Source organism: Passer domesticus, chromosome 24 (assembly GCF_036417665.1).
Source record: "Passer domesticus isolate bPasDom1 chromosome 24, bPasDom1.hap1, whole genome shotgun sequence".
Lineage (NCBI taxonomy): Eukaryota > Metazoa > Chordata > Aves > Passeriformes > Passeridae > Passer > Passer domesticus.
In genome coordinates this window covers 6,998,473-7,018,228 of record NC_087497.1, presented here as the reverse complement: position 1 = coordinate 7,018,228, position 19,756 = coordinate 6,998,473, and the positions used below count along the sequence as shown (strand labels likewise).

The following is a 19,756-nucleotide window of genomic DNA, read 5'->3' as shown; positions in this document are numbered from 1 at the left end:
GCCCGCTTCCCTCTCTCCCCACCGCGTGTCTGTCTGTCCGTCCGTCCGTCCGTCCATCCCGGCTGGAGCTGTTCCCGCTCTGCCTCGGGGCACACGCTGAGCCATGCCTTGGCCCCGTGCTGCTGGAGGGCAGGGATTTGATGCCGTGGGACCTTCCCAGGCATGCCTGGGCACCCAGGCTGCTGGGGACCTTGTTCCTCAGGGGGTGCTGGTGCAGTGGGGACACGGTGACGTGTTCCCAGGGGGTTTGCTTGGCTCTGGGGCACATCCTGGCAGCCCCAGTGCTGTGGGGAGCGTTCAGCTTCCCACGAGGACCTGGCATCGTGCTCATTTGTCACCACCCCTCGCACCCACACCCCAACATTCACCTTGTGCTGCAGACAGCGGCTCGAAACCTGCCTTGTTATTATTTTCCTTAAAAATAACACAAAAGGGAAATAACCGGGTTGTGCTTAGCTCCCCACTGGGAGTTTTTAGGGTGATGTACAGTGGGCTGAGCAGTGGGAGGGATCCAGCGCACTTCTGGTGGGATTTGGTGCTGGATTCGGAGTTCACCAGGGTGCCACAGGGCTGGGGGCCCACCCCGTGCCATGCTGCTGCCCGGTGCTCAGTGCTGGCACAGCAGAGCCCTCCCGGCGTGGGTGGGAAGGGGCGAGCGCCAGTCCGGTGGGGCTTTTTTTTCCCTTCTCCATCTTTCTTTTTTTTTTCCTCCTTTTTTCTTTTTCTTTTTTTTTTTTTCCCTCCCTCTCTGTGGGTTGAGCGTTGGGGCGACAGACAGGGAAAGTCTGAGCAATGGTCTCCGTGCTGGTGCTGTCTTCAATCACCGCGTCCCAGAATCCCTCGCTCTGGGCCTTCTAGGCACAAGGGCTTACAGCGAAAATCGGCAGCTGCAGCTGCGAGTGAAAGCACAAGAGCCCGGCTGGGTCTTTGGCATCGGCAGGAGAGCAAAAAAAAGCTGGGGGAGGCGAGGAGGGAAGGGAAAAGGCGGGGGGAAATGTGCCCTGTGGTTTTTTTCCAGGCTTGCCACCGAGGGTTGTGTTTCAGAGCATCGGTTCCCGGGCGCGGGAAGAGGCGGGAGGACGGGGGGTGCGCAGCGATGCCTCCGGGGAGCTCATTAAAATCTGCCGGCTCCCCCCTTTCGCCGGCCGAGAGAGGCTGCATGTGCAGGAAGGAGGGAGGGACGTGCTGGGAAGGAACACGCCGGCGAAGCGGCTGCCCGGTGGGGACAGTTGCCGGCCCGGGCAGGAACGCTGCCCCGGGGCTCACCTGTCGGAGCACGCCGGCCGCGCCGTGCCAGCGAGGCCGCGACAGGGGCGGGTGTGTGCGGGAGCCCCCGGCCCCCAGCCGGGCTCAGGGGGTGATGCTCTGCCCTGCTGGGCAGGGGAAGCGTGTTTGGGGCGATGCCGGGGGTCAGGGGGTGCAGCAGGAAGGGGAGGGAGGGTGGGAGGTGTCAGCACGTGCATGGGCAGCGTCGGAGTGCTGGCTGTGCAGCAGGGTTTGGGGTGTGCAGCAGGGTTTGGGGTGTGCAGGAAGGGTTTGGGGTGTGCAGGAAGGGTTTGGTGTGTGCAGGAAGGGTTTGGTGTGCAGGCAGGGTGTGTGGACAGGGTTTGGTACATGCAGGAAGGGTTTGGGGTGCAAGTGGGGTGTGTGCAGCAGGGTTTGGTGTGTGCAGGGTTTGGTGTGTGGACAGGGTTTGGTGTGTGCAGGAAGGGTTTGGTGTGCAGGTAGAGCTCGGTGTGCTGGCAGGGTTTGCTGTGCAGGTAATTCGGTGTACAAGGCAGGGATTGGTGTGCATGGGCAGAGTTTAGTTTGCAGGCAGGGTTTGGTACAGAGGCAGGTATTGATGTGCACTGGGAGGGTTTGGTGTGCAGGCAAAGACTGATGTACAGGGATGAGGCTGACTGGGTGCTAAGGTGGGTCTGGGCAGGTGCTTGCAGAGGACACACCACCCTGGCAAAAATACCTCCTTCCCCTCCCCAGTGAAGGGCACTGGCAGTGCTGGGCATCCCCCTTCCCATTCCAAACCCCATGACCTGCTGGAGGGAGAGCGTTGGTGCAGCCTGGCCTGGCACAGTGCAGGGAGACAGAGGAGAGGCAGAATGTGGTACTGATCCTCTCAGGGGGAGAGGGGAGCACTTCTGGCATCCTCCAGCTCCAATCCTCTGCCCTTCCCACCACTGAACCAGCTCCAGGCAGAGGGAGCACCATGCCATCCCATGCCATGCCATGCCATGCCATGCCATGCCATCCCATCCTATCCCATCCTATCCCATCCCATCCCTCAGCTGCTGCTGCCGCCTCCAGGGCCTCAAGCCCCACGCACTCTCCCTTCTTCTCTCTTCCCTCTTTCCTCTTCCCTCTTCGCCTCCTGCTGACTTCAGCGCATCGGCTTGGGCTCAGCGCCTGAACATTCCTTGCAAAACCTGGGCCTAAAATATCTGGAGGAGGATGGAGCGCCTTGGGCGAGGGAGATGAGCTCCTCAGCTGCAGGAAAGAGGGAGGCTGCTGGGCTGGAGGCAGCAGGGACGCTCTGCTCCCTGCCAGCTGCCAGCCCCGCTGGCCCCCCGGGAAAACGCCAGGAATAAATCTTGCCTGGTGAGGTCGGAGGTTTGGTTTGGTTTGGTTTGGTTTGGTTTGGTTTGGTTTGGTTTGGTTTGGTTTGGTTCGGTTTGGTTTGGTTTGGTTTGGTTTGGTTTGGTTTGGTTTGGTTTGGTTCGGTTTGGTTTGGTTTGGTTTGGATGTGCCCAGCAGAAGCAGGGGCACGAGCACCCTGTGGAGCACCAGGAGTGGCACAGGGAGCGGGGGTGGCGTTGGGAGTGGGGTGACAGAAGGGCAGGGTGGCATGGAGCGTGGTGACAACAAATCAGGGGGACAGGGTGTGGAGGGTCACAGGGGAACAGGACAGCAGGGTGACAGTGGATCAGAGGGGCAGGGAATGGGATGGACGGGGAGCAGGAGAACTGGGTGCCATGGGAGAGAGGTGGCACAGAGCAGGGTGGCAGGGAACTAGGATGGCAGTGGAGCAGGGTGACAGAGGAGCAGGGTGGCAGCGAAACAGGATGGGAGGGTGACAAGAGAGCAGGGTGGCAGGAGAGTGAGCTGGGTTGGGGTGGCTGAGGAGGGACAATAACTGCTGGGAGGGAGGTGCTACGCGGGAGCTGTGTGAGAACCAGTTTGCGAGGTCCAGATTGGCAGCAGATCCTGAACCAGGAGGAGCTGAGCATCCATACGGCCCCTGCCGAGATCAGACGCGACGACAGCGACTCGGTTTGGGGGAAGAAATTGGAGGCGGGGGAAGCTTTTTTGCTGAAATGAAATTTGAACCCCAAAGTGGGAGGGAAGTGGAGGTGGGGGGCACGGCTCTCTCCACATGGTTATTACTGCTGTTTTCCACCCAGCTGAAAGGAGAATGTAGCTTAATATGGACCCGCGGGGAGGAGAAGCACTCGGGAGCGGGGATTTGGCAGGAGGGAGCTGGGAAACAGCGAGAGGAACGTAGAGGTGAGAGTGGCCAGGGCTTTGCCCAGGGAGGAGAGGACGGAGCCGGGCTGGAACAAGGCGCTATTGTTCTTGGCGAGCAGGGGGCCAGCCGCGGCCCCCCCAGACCCGCAGAGCTGGCGCGGATGTGGGGAAGGTTTTTTGGGACCGGTTTTTCCCGGCGGATTGCTGGCTGGGGAGTGAGAAGAGCTCAGTGTGCTGGGGTGCACCAAAGGGAGCTCAGGAAACACCCGGAGAGGCAAAGGGAGGCTCTGGCGTTTGGTGGGGAGCTGATGGCAGGTGAGAGGACAGGGCTGAGGAGGGGGAATTTCAGATCAGCAAGCGGGAGTGGGGGTGGTGGAGCACGGGTTTGTTGGCTGCAGGACGATGTGGGAATGGGGCAAAACCCAGCGTCCCTCATTCTGCCAGCACAGCAGCTGCTCCTTGGTGCATGTGTGGGGTGGGGGAGATCAAAACGGAGAGCCTGGGGACCTCGCTGGCCTGGGGACCTCTGTCACCCCATGATTCATGTCCTGCCATGATCCCCTCTTGGCTGCTGGCACCTCTCCAGTGGTCCCCATCACGCCCTGCTATCCCACATGTCCCCTTGGTCCCTTGCCCCAGCACCTGACATCGCCGCCCTCAGCATTTCACTGCTGCTGTAGATGTCACTGCCACGTTGCCAGAGCCACCAGCTGTCCCCCGGGCCATGACAGTGCTTGGGGACACCCAAGGGTGCCAGTGAGCAGGAATGTGGGGAACCAGCGAGGCTGGAGGAAGAGGAGGAGGGGAATGGAGGGATGTGCAGTCCCATGGGCTCTGGGAGCTGTGGCCAGGGATGGGGTAACGAGGCAGGGGCCAGGCTCAGGGCAAAGTTGAGCTTACCCCAGCCTTTCCTGGGCTGCCGTGCCTTGGCCCTCCCAGCACAGCTGGAAAAGAAAGACCCCCCTGCAGCACATCCCTGGCATTTGCTCCCCATCCCCCAGTTCCCACCTCTCTGATGCTTCCAACGCAGCGATGCCCTAAAGGCAGCAGAAGCACCTTTGCAAGTGCACACTAAATATTTGAACACGCTTGGGTGGCTCTGGCACCACTGCTGCTCTCCTCCTTCCCCATCCTCTTCCCTGGCCTCTCTGCACTCCCCAAATCCAGCGGGTACCCCTCCTTTCCTTTATTGGGTGCTCCTCCTTTCCTTCCAGAGAGGGGTGTGATGTTTGCTCAGCAGCTCTTGCTCAGAATTATCCGCTCCAGCCGAGGCAGTGCTTGGCATCACTGTGTCACCCCGGGTGTGTGTCACCGCGTGTGCCCCCCTCCCCAGCCCACCCGCTGCCAGCCCCGGCTGCACGTGGTGGTTCCGCGCGACGCCCGCCTCCCCATCCTTCATCCCTCCTCTTCCTCCCAGCCTCAGCACCCTGCAGCCGGGCTGGGCGCCCAGCGGGGCGGGAAGGCGGGGAGCAGCGCTCCCCTCCCCTCCCCGGCATTCCTTGGGAGTGAAACACAAGAGCTGGCAGGGCACTCCTGCTTTCTCTGGCCTCCGCTCCTCCGGTGCCTGAACAAAGCCCTCCTGCCTCTCCCAGGAACCTGGGGTTTGAAACAGGAGAGAAGGCTGGTGCTGCGTGGCAATGCCCTCCTCAGGCGTGTTTTGGGTTCTGTGGTGGGTGGGGGACAGAGGTGGGCACAGTCCCCGTGGGGGGCAGCTCTGGACAGGGTACCCCAGGCTACCCACAAGCACTCAGCCTGCCTCAGGAACTGTTGGCATCCTCCCCAACCTGGGTTTTGCTTCCCCACCATCTCTCTGCCATCGCATTGCCATGGAAACTGAGCCCTGAAGAGTACCAGTTCAATTCCAGTTTGCCCCCAGTTTGATCGTAGTTTGGCCCCGGCTCTCTCGTGACAACACAGGTTGGTGTATCCTTCATCCCATGGTCCAGGATGATGCATCCCACAGGGAATGTGCGCTCTGTGCCCCTTCCCAATGTCCAACACCCCCCTCCTCACCAAACAAAGCCCCCCCACCCTCCCCACCACCCCCGGTGAAGCAGGCCCCTGTCGGAGCGCAGTCCCCGACAGCGAAGGTTATTTTAATGGATGCATTACTTTAAACGAACCCTCCGCCATCTGTTCCACCCCCTAATTACGCATGCAAAAAAAAGCCCATCTCACAGCCAGCGCAGGAGAAAGTAAAGATATAAGTGATTTAAATGCATGTATCCGCAGCTCCGCCAGCAGCTGGGCTGGGCTGCGCTCCTCAGCTGCCTGGTGAGCTGGGCAACTTGGAGGCAAGGAGGCAAAAGGGGTGGTTCTGCTGGGTCCAGCTGTGCCAGCAGCTCGGGAGGGCGGCCGGGCTGCTGGGTGGACGCTGGGTGCAGCAGGCTTTGGAGCACGGTGGCCGTATCCATCCGTCCCTCCATCCGTCCCTCCATCCGTGCTGCCATGCCCGTCCCCATCACGCCCTGAAGGTTAGCTGTGCCCGCCGGCTGCCAGCCTCGGCGCGGCGGCGGCTGAGCCTTCAACGCGCGGGGACACGCCACCGTCCCCAGGCTGCCGCGGTGCATGGCGGGGGCGTGGGGGGAGAGCCCCCAGCCTGGCCGGGCTCCTGGTCCTGACGCTGTCCCGAGGTGGCTGAACGGGCAGGGCGTCCCTCGGGGGTGAGGATGAGTGTGGGAGGCCGCCGGGGGACACTGGGTGCTCGTCCTCTGGCTGAGGAGGGGAGGCTTTTCCCTCACACTGCTTTTCCCAAGCAGTAGCTCTGTTTCTAACGAGCCATGCCCAGATCCAGGGAATCTTGAGCCCTGAATGCTCCCAGGGGATGTTCGACCCTGGGAGTCTGTCCTTTGGGACAGCGGAAGGTGAGAGTGGGCTGGGGGGGACTGAGTGAGACCTGCTTGGAGAGGCAGAGCTCACAGGTGATGAAAAAAACCCCATTTTTACATCAATCTGCTGCTCTGGGGAGTCCCAGCAGGGACAGGGAGGTGACAGCAGTTCAGGGGGCTCTGTCTATCCCCTGTCTAGGGGGAAACAGGGGGAACCCTTCACCCAGGGCTGCCCCACTCTGACTCAGTTTCCCCCATCCCCAGTACAAACCACCCACAGGGATGGGATGGGTGACTGGCATGGCTTAGGGTGACCCCACAGGACCACGACCACCGCAGCAGGGCCAGCGCCTGGCGCCGGAGCCGCCGGCGGTGCTGGGTGCCCGTCGTCCCCCCCTCTCCCTCCGTCTCCTTCTCTCCGTGCCTGACTGCAGCAGATGCGCCAGCTCTGCAGGAAGAGGGAATTAAGTTGGGCTGGAGGAATTTTAAAGATTGCTGCAGGCCTGAGGGTCTTAGATCCCCCCGCGGAGATGGGCAGTCATGCAGAATTAATCCTATCGGCAGCCTGGCTCGGCTTCAGCCGGTGCAGAGCTCCGGGAGAGCGCGGGGGGCGATGCTGGGGGCGGCTCAGAGAGCCCCGGTGCCTCTCGGCGTCGATGGGAAATTAATAATGAAAAATTAAAAGCCCCAATTCAGCCCTTCGCCCCCCTCCTTCCTTCTCCCCATCAGCCTGGAGGTGGGACTCGTGGGGGGGAGGAGGTGGGTGGATTCTGCAAAGCTTAAGGAAAACCTGTTTGCCGTAGCCAAGAGAGCCCACGGTGGGAGAGAATGCTGGGGCCACATCCTCCTGCCAGTGCTCGCCCGTGTGCCACGGGGGGCTGGCACGGGGACACCCCTGTGCTGCCACCACCCTGCTCCAGCTGCAGGGAGCTCATGAGAGGCACGAGCAGGCTGGGGGGACAGCGGGCGGGTTGGGGTGACAGGAAGGAGGCTGGGGTGGCAGTAGGAAGGCTGGGGTGGCAGTAGGAAGGCTTGGGTGGCAGGAGGCAAGTTGGGGTGGCAGGAGGAAGGCTGAGGTGGGAGGAGGCAGGTTGGGGTGGCAGGAGGCAGGTTGGGGTGGCAGGAGGAAGGCTGTGGTGGCAAGAGGCAGGCTGGGGTGGTTAAGAGCAGGTTGAAGTGGCAGGAGGCAGGTTGGGATGCTGTGCCAGCGCAGGGGACACAGGGACACACCAGGCATCCCCACGTGCTGCCCCAGCCGCCCGCCACGTCCGAGGGGACGCCAGGGTGACATCTGGGCTCTGCCAGCCCCACAGGCAGCCTTGTCCCTGCCGTCCCTCCCGGCTCCGGGGCTGCGGTGCCACCATGCCCGTGGGCTCGGTGGCTGCGTGACGCCGGGCAGGGTGGCCCGCAAGGGCTCTGCAGCTGCTGCCGAGCCCTCTGCTCCTCCGGTTTATAAATAATGCAGCACCCAGGCGTGCTGGCAGTGCCCGCACACGCCCGCAGCCCCGGCGTGGCGGCGGCGCTCTGGGGGCGAGGGCGGGTGCCACCACCCCGGCAGGGTGACACCGAGCCGCGTCCCCCGCCGGGGAGCTGGCGACCCCCGGTGTGTCCCCGCTCCCCACCCTGTCCCCCAGCCCCACATGCCCGGCGCGGGGGGTGGCAGTGCTGGATGCCCGCGGTGACCCCACGCGTGGGGACGTCCCCAAGCCTCACGACAGTGGCGCGGATGGCGACGCGCAGCTTGCAGCGTTGCCATGGCGATGTGCTGGCGCTAACGAACCCGAGTAAACATTAACGAGGGAGAGCCCCACGCGGGTGGCTGCGAGCGCGGGGACCCGCGCGTCCTGCGGGACGGGGGACACAGCGTGCGGGGGGCCCCGGGAGATGCCCCAGGGTCCCGCTGGGTGCTGGGTCAGGCTCTGGTTTGATGCTCGGGCTGGCTCCTCTGGGTGCTGGGTCAGGCTCTGGTTTGATGCTCGGGCTGGCACCTCTGGGTGCTGGGTCAGGCTCTGGTTTGATGCTCAGACTGGCACCTCTGGGTGCTGGGTCAGGCTCTGGTTTGATGCTCGGGCTGGCACCTCTGGGTGCTGGGTCAGGTTCTGGTTTGATGCTCGGGCTGGCACCTATGGGTGCTGGGTCAGGCTCTGGGGTGCAGGATGTCAGTTCCCTTCTCAGTTTAGGGGCACCCAGAGTGGGGAGGTCCCACCTTGAGGTTCCAGAGGTCCTGTTGTGCCCTGGCACTGCCATCCCGCTCTGGCACAGCCCCCCTCTCTGTGGGTGCTGGCTTGGAGGGGGTTGAGTCCCCAGGGTGCCCCCGGTGCTGGCGGGGAGCTCGGGGTCTCCCTGTGACTCAACTCCCCACGTTGCTCCTTGGCCACGCCGGCACAGGGACCCCCACCCTGCTTTGGGTGGCGGTCGGGGTGAGGGCAGCCCCCGCACCGCGCCCGAGGTCCCCTCCGCCATTTAATGGTGCTGCAGCTCATTAAACGGAGGTGCAGGTGCCCCCGGTACCTTCATCCTCCCGGAGGGCTCCTAATGAGCGGCTGCTAACGAGCGCGCGGCTCCTCGCGGCCCCGCAAGGGGCTGATTGGCAAGCGGCACCCGGAGCCACGCACGGGCTCCTTCCAGAGCCTTCCAGGGGTCCAGAGACCCCCTTGCCAGGCTGTGGATGTGGCCTTTGCCCCATGCACGTCACCGAAACTGCCCCAGTGTCACAGCAGTCACCAGTGCCACTGAGGCTGTCTCCAGCTTCAGCGTGTGCGTGCTGGGCGCCTGCTGCCCTGTGCCTCAGTTTCCCCCGCTCGGGGACGCAGGCCTTGGCGATGGGCACCAGTGCTCACAGACACTCAGAGGTGCGGGTTGAGGCTCCTGCTGGTCTTCCCAGCCCCATTGCTGTCCCCAGAGTCACACTCTGCAAAGCCACCTGAGCCCTGCAAGGGTGACCTGCTTGGGTCTGTCTGCACGGGGCACTGCAGGGGTTTGGCAGAGGGGCTGTGGGGGTCCCGAGCACCCCAAAAACCCAGCGGCACTGATGCTGTGCAGGGTTCAGGGCAGCAGGTGCCCAGAGGAGTTCAGCTGGGGCATGCCTGGCTCGGAGGGGCTCTTAAGCTCGTCCCCTCTTTTGGGGGCTGTAGTGGGGAGACCCCACCCTGCAAAGAGCCATGAGCCCACAGCAGGGCTGGGACCCCAGCTCCCCACCAAAGGGAGCTCTAATCCTCGGTGACACCGTGCCCAGCCCCGTGGTGGCTAATTGCAGTGTCCCCAGCTGAGGATTACAGTTTAAAGCAGGAAAGGAGCAGCAGGAGCAGATGAGCTCCTGAGCAACAAAGCTCCCGTTCCCCTGCAAAACGACTTTTATTAGGGGTATAATTAAAAGCTGACAGGAGGCAAAAATCATGGGGATGGTCAGGGTGAGGGATGAAGGCACCTGAAGGGTCCCTGTGTCCCCCCAGGTGTCCCACCCGCCCGCTTCCCACTCTGACCACAGCACTGCTGGCAGGGCAGGAGGGAGCGAGGTGCTGGGCTGGCAGAGGAAATCCAAACTCAGCCCCTATGAAAGGGGCTTTGTGTGCCCAAGAAGGAGCAGCCCTCCTCCTTCTCCTCCTCCTTCTCCTCCTCCTCCTCTGCCTCCTCCTCCTCCTCCTCCTCCTCCTCCTCTTCTGCTGGCCGCGGGGCCACCTTCCTGCCTGGGGGTGGCCTCAGCGTGGGTGCCAGAGGGAAACGAGGCACAGAGCAGCATGGCAACCCTGTGGCCTCCTGCCCTGCCCAGACTCCTGAGATTTCCCCATGATTTGTACCATGGCTGTGGATGAGGCAGTCCCTGGGGATGTGCTGGGGTCCCCATGGGTGCCCCAGCTGGTGCCAGCCCTGCAGAGTCCCTGGGATGGGTCCTCTGTACCCTGGCCAAGGCACTTGCAGTGGAGAAGGAGCAGCAGGGACAGAAAGACACAAGGACAGAGGGACATCTTCCCCTGTCCCCTTCATGCCACCTGGATTGCCCTTTCCCAAAACCGCCGCCTGCCTCAGTTTCCCCTTCCCCCCTCATGAGTGCTGTGCCTGCCCTCCAGCACGACAGGACCCCGGATCACCCTGGGGGAGCTCAACCCTCCTTGGTGACCCCAGCTGCCCCCGCAGACGTGGCTGATGTCCCCTGGGAAGGGGACACTTTGCAGCACCCAGTGTGTGGCACCTTTCTGGGTCTGCGCTCACAGAACATCGCTCCGGTGCCAGTCTGGCCCCGTGGCAGGGAGGAGGGTGGGCGCAGAGGGACCCCCACTGGGAGCTGGGCACTGGCCACCTTGGCCTGGCCCAGCCCCAGCCCCAGCGGGCAGTGGAGGGCTTGTTCTTTGCCTGGACAGGAAGACGAATGAATTCCATTATGGGATCGCGATTTTATTCCACGTGTCAGGGAGCCTGAGATTAACTTGCTCACCGGGCTGTGACAAACCCAGACACCCGCGTGCACGCGCGCCAGCGCGGGGGCTTCGCACGGGCACGGAGCTGCCGGGCCCCTGCCGTGCCCACCCGGGGCAAGCAGAGCTGTGCTCCCCCTGATTCCAGCAGGAGCCCTCCAGCACCTGGGGAAGGGGCAAAGACCAAGGCCAGGGTCTGGCGCTGCCACTGTGCCGTCCCACGTCCTAAAGGTCCTTTGGCCACCCAAGGACTCGTGTCTTGCAGAGAGGCGAGGGGTGAAGCATGATCCCAGCAGAGCTCTGGGAGGCCCTGTGCTGCCAAGCGACAGGCTGGGAGGAAGGGAGGAAGTGGAACATGGGGGCTTGGGGACCTTGACGATAGCTGGTGACACTGGGGACTTGACAAGACCAATGGGCTGCTCTTATCTCACCTCAGCCAGGTGGTTGCCCGCTTTGGGAGGGCATCGGGGCTGTGCAGCTGTGTCAGGGCCGTGCCGTGCCGTGCCGGGGCCGGCTGCTCTCCCCTCAGCACCCCCCCTGCGCGGGCGCAGGCAGCTGGCTCTGTTTGCTGGAGGCTTTGCGCATTCCAGTTCGTGGGTCACTCGCCTTCGAAACCTCTCCGGGGACAGAGGCAGTTGGGAGCCGTAACAAACAACCCAAGGGCTCCAGTGACGCCCGCGCCCGGCGCTGCCTGCCAGCTCTGGGGTGGGGGGGCTTGGGAGAGGGCCCCCCGCGCCCCTGGGCTGCTGGAAGGCAGCTCTGGGGTGGTGCTGGGAGGTCCCAGTAGTGTAACCAGGGAGGAGGGACATGCTGAGCAGGTTTCCGTGCAGGAGGCGGGAGTGATTGCCTTTTGGGGAGCAGTGAAGAGTGCAGGAGCAATGCTGTGGCCACTTGTGCACTGGGGACAGGGCACAGAGAGGGGCACTGGCAGGGGGGCCTCATCCATGATCCACACAGGAAGGGGTGGTGGAGTTGGCCAGGCACGGTACAGGCAAGAGGACAACGTGGGCAGCAAGTATGAGGTGGCTGAGTGTCCTGGTGTCCTGGAATGTGGCTCGGAGCCATCCCCAGGAGTTCCTGGGTCCGGTGGGGTGGTGGGAGAGTGGTGGGAGCGCAGCGCGGCTTGGGGAGGCTGGGCGGTGCAGGGAAGGTCAGCCTTGGCCAGATGCAGCCACTCCACCCTCCTCCAGTGCTTTGCACATTAATGCAAATGCACTGGCCTGAGTGGTTCATTAGCAGCATGTGGAATGGAATAATGCATCCGCATCCCATTAGCCTAATGAAAAAAAGGGAGCCGGCACCTGGAACAAAGCTGCCGACTCTTGGCTAGTGCTCTGGCTCGGCCATGCTGGGCCGTGGGGCCCCCCCTCGCTTCTCCTCCCTTCCCCTCCCCTCCCTTCCCCTCCCTCCCCTCCCTCCCCTCTGCCGCCCCAGCCCTCTGAGCATCCCAGCGCTGCGGAAGGGGATCCCATCCCCAGGGTGTCACCACAGATCCCATTCCCAGGACGTCGCCACGGCAGGGTGCAGCCCCAGGAGGACTCCAGGGTGGTCCCAGCATCACCCCTCAGCATCCCATGGGAGAGGGATCCAAGGCAGCAGTGGCACAGAGGCATGGGCTGGGTGTTGAGAAGGCTCCGTGTCCCTGGGGCTGGGAGCGCAGCCTCGGAGGATCCCGCTGGGAGTGCAGAGCCTTGGGGCACCCCGGGGTGGGCAGAGCCGGTGGCTGCATCATCCTTCTGCATCCGCGAGCGGGAGGGGGTCCAAGCTGGGAGTGCCGCAGTGGCGCTGGCCGGGTGTCGAGATGTCCCCACGTCCCTGGGGCCGGGAACGCGGAGCCTGAAGGATTAGAGGAAACATTGCCAAACAAACCAGGCTGTGCCGGAACCAATTAGCCTCCAGCAGGCAGAGTTTCAGATGCTGTTATTTCTGCCTCTTCTCTTTTCTCTCCCTCCTTCTGTCTCCCCCTTTCCCCCTCCCCGGCCCTCCCCAGCCCCTCCTGCCCGCCCCCAGCATCCCTGCTCTCGCCATTCCTCTCCGTGTCGGAGCTTGTTTTGGGCACTGGCTCTGGAGTGAGTCATGCCGCGCGTAGGGGATTTTAAAAGCTTTCTGCTGTCGCTGGGAAGCCGGTTTGGGCTGCTCCGACACTGGGGGTGGAGCGCCGTGCCTCGCAGACAACCCTCGTCTGGGGAACCCAAAAAAATCCCCCACCCCGATGCCCCGAACCCCTGGGATCCCAGGGCCCCCCCTTTGCGGGGTCGGCTCCGGCACCCCAGCCAGCGGTTGAGTCACAGGCGAAACTTTCGAGCCGTTGGAGCTTCCTCGGCGGGCCCCTCTCGAGGAAGTGGTCTGCCGGGGCGCCGGGCCCGCCGGGGCGGTTGCCCCGTCCCGGTGGGTGCAGCACGCAGGCGCGGGCGGCCAGCGCTGGAGCTCGAAGCGTGGGAGAGTTTTTCTTTTTTTTATTTTTCCACCCCCCCTTTCCCTCCCTCCTTCCCTCCACTGCCGCCTCCGCCGGCCCTGCTGCCAAACCCGGGGTGGGGGCCCTCCGGCACGACCCTCCCGCCGGTCCGCAGCTGGCCGCGGTCCCCCCCTTCATCCTCCTCCTCCTCCTCCTCCTCCTCGCCTTGAGCTGTGCTGCTGAGGGACTGCAGCTCCTGTGGATCAGGAGGAGATTTAGGTCAAGCGCTCGACTGAGTCGAAACAGCCATCTGTGTGCGGAGGAAACCGGCCACCCAGAGCCCCCGGCGCGGCTGGCCCGGCATCGCCACGGGGTCCCGGCACCCCCCGGACCCTGCGCCCGGGCACACAGCCTGCCTTTGTCTCCAGCAAGGGAAAAAACCCACCCAGCGAATAAACAAACGGGGGAAAAAAAATCCCCCTTCCTGCCGATCCGTCAGCCCCGGCTGTGCCGTGGGCATCGCCGCGGATTTTGGCACGGAGCGGCCGCGGCAGCACTCCAAGGTCGCCCTGACACGCGGGGGGAAGGTGTGTGCGGCGTGAACCGGGCACGGCTGCGGGAGCCGGGCCGGGCGGGCAGCAGGGAGGCCCTGGCCGCCTGCCCGGAGCCCGGACTCCTGGGTTCCTGCAGGAACAGGGTGGAGCGGGAGGAGGATGGGGAGCTGGTGTCATCCCGGCCGCGGCGGGGGGGAGCCGCTCCCTCCCCGGGAGAGCGAGGGGCTCCGCTCCAAGCTGCGGCCGCCGTGCCTCAGTTTCCCCGGCTGATGGAGTAGAGCGGCCCAGTGGCGGCAGCGAGGTGCGGACCTCCAGACGCCCCCTGGCACCCCGCGGCGGGGCAGAGGTGACCGCGGCCCCTGCTGCTCTCCACCTGCCAGCTTAGTCTTGCTTTCTCCATTTCCTTCCGGAGCCTTTTCTCGCCCGCCGGGGTCTGCGCGCACGCTGGGCGCAGGGAGAGGAAACGCCGCCTTGGCCGTGGGAGGGCTGGCGCCGGATGGGCCCCGCAGCCCCGGGCGGTTTGGCACAGCCCAGCCGTGTGCCGAGCGGTGCCCGGGCCCGGCCGGAGCCCGGCGGGCACGGCGATGCTGGCCTGCCGCTGGCCCCGTGTGCCACCCTGCCCGCGCCCCGCCGGGCCCCTCGGGAGCCCATCGCAGAGCCCGGTAAGGAGCTTTGTTTGCAGCCAGTTTGCGCAGTAATCCCGCCTTGGCCGCGGGATTATGCGTGGGGAGAGCTGTGGGGGGCACAGCCGGAGCAGACGGGGTTCGGAGGTCAAGGTTTCCCTCGGTGCAGTGGGCTCTGGCCAGGAGAGTGACGGGGACATCCTTGTGCTTGAGGGGGTCACACAGGGAGCACAGCGTGTGCCCCCAGCCACTGGGCAAAGGTGGCAGAGCCCTGTGCCAAGCCAAGCCAGGGCTGGGCCGGTGCTTCCCGCTGGGATGTGTGCAGCATCCCTGCATCCTTCTCCATCCTTCCGTCCCGGTGTGGCAGCAGCAGGCGTGTGCAGGCAGCTGCGAGGCAGGAGCTGCCAGGAGGTGCTGGTCCCGTCCTGGTCCCTTCCCAAGGCCCGTTCCAGGGTCCCATCCCAGCCTCCCCGCAGCCCTGCGTCCCCGGGCGGGCTCGGAGGGGGCTGTGGATGCTGGGAGCTCAGCGGTGCTTTATGGTCTCAGAGGGCTCCATTAATTCTTTAAATATCCAGCCTTTCCAGGTGGGTTTTGTTGAAAATTAATTTCCGGAGCTATTTTAATTTTGCTGTATTTAATTTGCTGTTTATTTTAATTAATTAACGTCGGGAAAATCTCTTCTCCCCAGCATCCTGCAGCCGTCTGGGGTGGCTGCACCCGGGAGGTGAGAGCATGGGGGTGCCATGGGTGTGAGGGGCACTGCCAGGGAGGGTGCCCAGCCCCCACGGTGCCCACCTGGCTCCATCCCACCTGCCCCAGGTGACAGGGTTGGCACGGGAAGCAGCGAGCTGGGTCTCTTCCCACCCTCCCTACTCCAGGGCTCCTCACAGGGTTTGCTGCTGGCTCCATGGGACGTTTGTCACAGCTCCTGGAGGGAGATGGCTCAGGCAGTGCTCGCAGCCTCCTTCCTCCTCCTCCTCCTCCCCGCATGGCTGGCGGCCTGAGGGTGTGCATCCATGAGGAGCCGTGCCGTGCCGTGCCGTGCCGTGCCGTGTGCCAAGCAGGAGAGCCCTGCTTTAGCAGCCCAGCACGGAGCTCTTTGGGGCCACACCCACGCAGAGGGATGCTCAGCCCAGCCTCCCGCTCCCGTCCCCGCATCCCTCCCGGTGCTCCCTCCTCGATGCTGGCCGGACCGGCGAGGGGGTCCCTGCGGGGCAAGGGCTGGGGGAAGGGATGGAGCCGCCTTCCTCCAGATCAAGGCCTCTGGTCTCTCACATGTCTAGACGCTGCCACACACACCTAATGTGGTTCTTGGCAGGAGCCGCGGCTGCTCTCTTGAGGTTAATTGCTGTGCACGGAGCTCTGCAGACAGATAACCCGGCTCCAGGCCGCCCGGACCCCGCCTCGCCCAGCCCTGCCCCGCTGCAGCCCCCGAGGGATGCTCGTCCCCCCGAGGAGCAGCCCGGGGTGCAGATGTGCCCAGTGCGTGGTTTGGGGGGGGTCTCCCGGTTTTGGGGACAGGCAGGGATGGAGGAGAGGTGCTGGCGGTGCTTAGCAGGGGGTGGCGTGGCCGCAGGGCCTTTGGGGCAGGAGGAGGAGGAGGAGGGAAGGGCCCCAGCGGCCCGGGGCTGCCGCCACCCTGTGCCGGCTCTTGGCAAGGCGGCCGCGGCTGATAAGGGCGGCGGGGGGAGCCGGACAAAGGCTCAGCCTCGCTCAGCCTGCCTGGCTGGATCCAGGAACGGGAGCTGGACAGAGCTGCGGCGGGGACTGGGCTGGGAAGAGCTGTTTCATCCTCCAGCCCCAACATCTGGTGGGAAGAGGGGATGGGAGGAGAGAATGCTGGGCTGGCTGCAGGGGTGAGCCCCGGGGCTTGGCCACATCCGGACTCCCTGGGATGGGCTGCATGAGGCTATTCCCAGCAGCTGCTCTCGCAGAGCACCTTCCTGGGAGCAAACACTGCTCTAATGATAGGTTTGGAGCCACTGGCACCCCAATCCTGCTCCCTGCTTGGCCTCATCCATAGGGACCAGTTTCCCTTTGGACAAATCTGTGCTTTGTCAGGCCTGGTGCTGGCTGCCAGGTGCCATCACCAAGGCAGGGTGGTGTAGACCAGGGCTGGGAAGTGGTACATTCCAAGGCTGGAATTACAGCGTGTCCCTGGAGGGATCCCCAAAGCACAACACCCCCTCACCTCCCACAGGGCTGGGGCTGGCAGTGGGGTCTGGGCTCGGTCCCAGGGCTGTGTGGGGGTGATCCTAGCCCTGGGACCAGCCCCACATGGGATCCACGGGGAATCGGGTGAAGGTTTCAGTCCAAGCTGTGTTTTGGTTTGGGGTTTCGTCATGATTTCATGGCAGGGAATTTCCGTTCGTAACCAAAGACAAGAACAAAAAAAAAAAAAAAAGGAAAAAGCCGAAACCAAAGAAAAAAACCCCAACCCTGCCTTGAATTTTTGCCAACAAAATGGGATGTTTCCATTCTTGTTTTGGCTTTTGGCAGCCCCAAACTGCAGCCAGTGGAAGAAAATATCCATGTGGAAACGCTGCCGGCCTCCTCCAGCAGTGCGATGGCCGGGCTGGAGCTCCTGCCCCGCAGCCGTGCTGTGCTGGGGGCAGAAGGAGCACGGCCCCTCCAGAGCGTGTCACCGTGCTCCCTTCCCTGTGCTCTTTGGAGAGGACATTGCCATGAGAACGGGCTTGTTGTTCTGTGGGGAGCATCGAGACAGAGCAGGCGAGCTCTGCAAGGACACCGGTGGCACGCCGAGCTCGCGCTTCCCACTTGTCCTTGCAGCGGGTCGCTCTCTCCTCCCCGGCTGGCAGCAGAGCCCCGTTCAGCTCCGGCGTGTGCTGTGCCACGCCATCCTCCCTCTGGGCATTGCCTTCCCTCCTGGCGCCGCCCAGCCTCTCCCCGCCTCGCCTCTGGGGTTTTGGGGGACCCTCTGTGGGGCTGCGGCGCTGTGGGTGCCGGGGAAAGGAGGAGCAGGCACTGCAATGCTTAAATGAGGTTGGGTTTTTTTCCACACATCCCCCCCTCCATCCATGCTAGGAAGAATTACAGTCGCCCAGGCATCTGTTCTGGCAGAGTCGAGCTAAAGAGCTTGTCCTGGGCTTGGCAAACCAGCCGGCGCAGCCGACAGCTTTTCCAAGGGCAGCCTTGGATGTGGAGCAGCAGGTTGACATTGCAGGGAGAGGAGCCTTGTGCTGCAGGCACCGGTGCTGTGCCCCTCAGCTCCTGACTGGCAGGGAGTTCTGCAGGCAAGATGCTGCAAACCCCCTTCCCAAAAAGCAGCATCCTCTAGTAGGTCTTTGTTTGGAGCCAGGAGGAGGGCAAATGGTGCCAGCACATCCCAGGGTCCTTGTCCTTGCACAGAGAGGACAGCAAGAGTCACCCTGCAAGGGACCAGTGCCAAAAAACCCCTGCTAAATTCTCCTTGAAGCTGGAGAGGCTCCTCTGTGCTCCCGGGCTGTGCAGCATCCCTGTCACTGCCACATCTCTGCACTGCCCACCCCACGGTTGTCACCCCCAGTCCTCCAGAACAGCGCGGATGGGTACAGTGGTGGCACCAGGAGATGCCAGGAGCACGGCTGCCCCCTGTGCCAGCAGCAGCGTGCACGGGCCCTGTGCTGTCAGCAGTCGAGGCAGGGGGAGGCGAGTTGGAGCGGCTTGGCAGGGAGGTGTGGGAGCCCTGCCGGAATGCTGGGCTCGGAGCTGGAGCGTGTCAGGCACAGATGGGATCGTTAGTGGTGGTAAAAATTATCCAGCCCCTCTTAAAAACCCAGGCGCAGCAACCTGACCCCGCAGCTCCAGTGGTGGCAATTCCCACCGGAGCGGGGCTGGTGTTTGCTTCCCCTGCCGTTACCATCCATCCCTGGGGTCTGGGGCCACAGCTGCCCATCGCATGCCACGTGTTCCCGGTGCCCAGTCCCCTCTGCAGTGCCAAGCTGAGGAGCCTCTCCTGCCTGCCCCCGGGACGAGCACCCTGACCCAACACCCACCCCAGTGCCACTGGGCAAACCCCATCCCTGCGGGTGCTCCCAGCCTTTGTGCCGCTTCCTATTTCTTTTTTAATGCACCCAAGTCTCCTGTTTGCTTTTTTAACTGCAGTAACCACAAGAGGGAAGTTTCAGAGCGGTAGGAGCCCGTCTCCACGAGGAAGGGAGAGGCAGCAGCACTCTGTGCCCATCACCGCAGCACCGCGCCCGGGGGCTTCGCCGCCATGGTCCAGCGCCTGGTGGCTGTTGTGCTTTCCATCCCCCTCTTCCTGCCGCTCATCCCCAGCTCCTTTTCTCTTGGAAGTGAGGAATTTGAGGCTGGTCTGGCGTTGCCAAAGGGCCTCAGGCCCCCCCAGCGCCGATCGATCGCTCTGCGCGCTCCTGCTCCCTGTTTTTTCTGTTTGTTTGCAGCCGCTTGAGGGCTCTTGTGATGAATCCAGCCTGGACAGAATTCAACAACAGCTGAAACGCAGCCCGGGGTGGGGGTGGGAGTGAGAGGGCAGCGGGGCCGGCCCACACTGGAATGCGAAATGGGGCAGCGGGCAGTGCTGGGACGGCAGGAGGGGATTGGGCCAGATCCCACCCCGGGGTGTGGGGGGACAGGAGCACCCCCGGCACCGCCCCAGAACTGCGGGTGCTGCAGGGTGGCAGCCTGGGGACCTGCTCGGCTGAGCGGGGTGAGCATTTGGGGCGTCTCCGTGTCTCCCTGCTGCCCTTGGCTGCTGCTGAGAGCCGGGCAGCAGGGAGAAGGGCTGGCTCCACTGCTGGGCTGCAGGGTCACAGCTGCGAGGGGACAGGGGTCTGTGCCAGCTCCGCCGTGCCAGGTGCCGTGCACCCCTGAGCATCCACAGGGCCTGGCTGCCCAGCCTACCTGCCATCACTGCAAAATGGCGGATTTCAGCTAAAAAGGAAACATTCCCCAAAACCCCAGTGCGAGGAGGGGGGTGAGCACCGCCCTGTGCCCCCAGCCTGCTGCTGCCAGCTTTGCCAGGGGGGCCGTGGCAGCAAAGCGGGGGGCACAGGCACACGGGGGGCACAGGAGGGGTGGCGGGGTGCCAGAGGGGATCCTCCCCAGCCAGGGCAGCGCTGTTGGCGTGGCTGCCTGGTGCTGGGAGCCGGGGCTGGCTGCGATTTTGCAGCTGTGGCTCCGGGAGGGAGCAGGACGCGGCTGCGCCGGCGTGCGAGGGTGCGCGCAGGCGGGAGGGATAATTAGTTCCTACTATAGCACTTCTCAGTCAAAGTGCTTTTTAAAAGCCTCCATTCATTAGTCTTCACGGCTCCCCCGAGGTGTCGTGTCCTGGTTCTCTTCCCCCTTCCAACTCCCCACCTTCCCTGGCGCAATTGGGGATCCTGAGCTGGGGAAGGGGAGGATGATGTTTCTGTTGAGGCTGGCTCCTTGTGAAACCCACAAACGGGGCGCCACTATTGGGGACAGTCTCAGTGTCCCCTGCCCCAGTGGGGCTGCTGGGGTGCCATGGCCACATGAGCAT

At 63.8% G+C, this 19,756-nt stretch overlaps 1 protein-coding gene across 7 annotated transcripts in view; it reads left to right on the top strand.

Annotated features, from left to right (window-relative positions):
• The window catches only part of AHDC1 (AT-hook DNA binding motif containing 1), a 51,779-nt gene that overhangs the window by 2,904 nt on the left and 29,119 nt on the right, over window positions 1-19,756 (top strand). Inside the window, exon 1 of one of the 7 annotated variants that reach the window (XM_064398683.1) lies at window positions 3,354-3,501. The exons of 5 other annotated variants lie outside the window; for them this stretch is intronic. The gene's annotated coding sequence lies outside the window, so the exon portion shown is untranslated. Of the gene's footprint in view, window positions 1-3,353; window positions 3,502-19,756 lie in introns of those variants that run through there. One more of the 7 variants, XM_064398680.1, reaches the window with a different exon arrangement.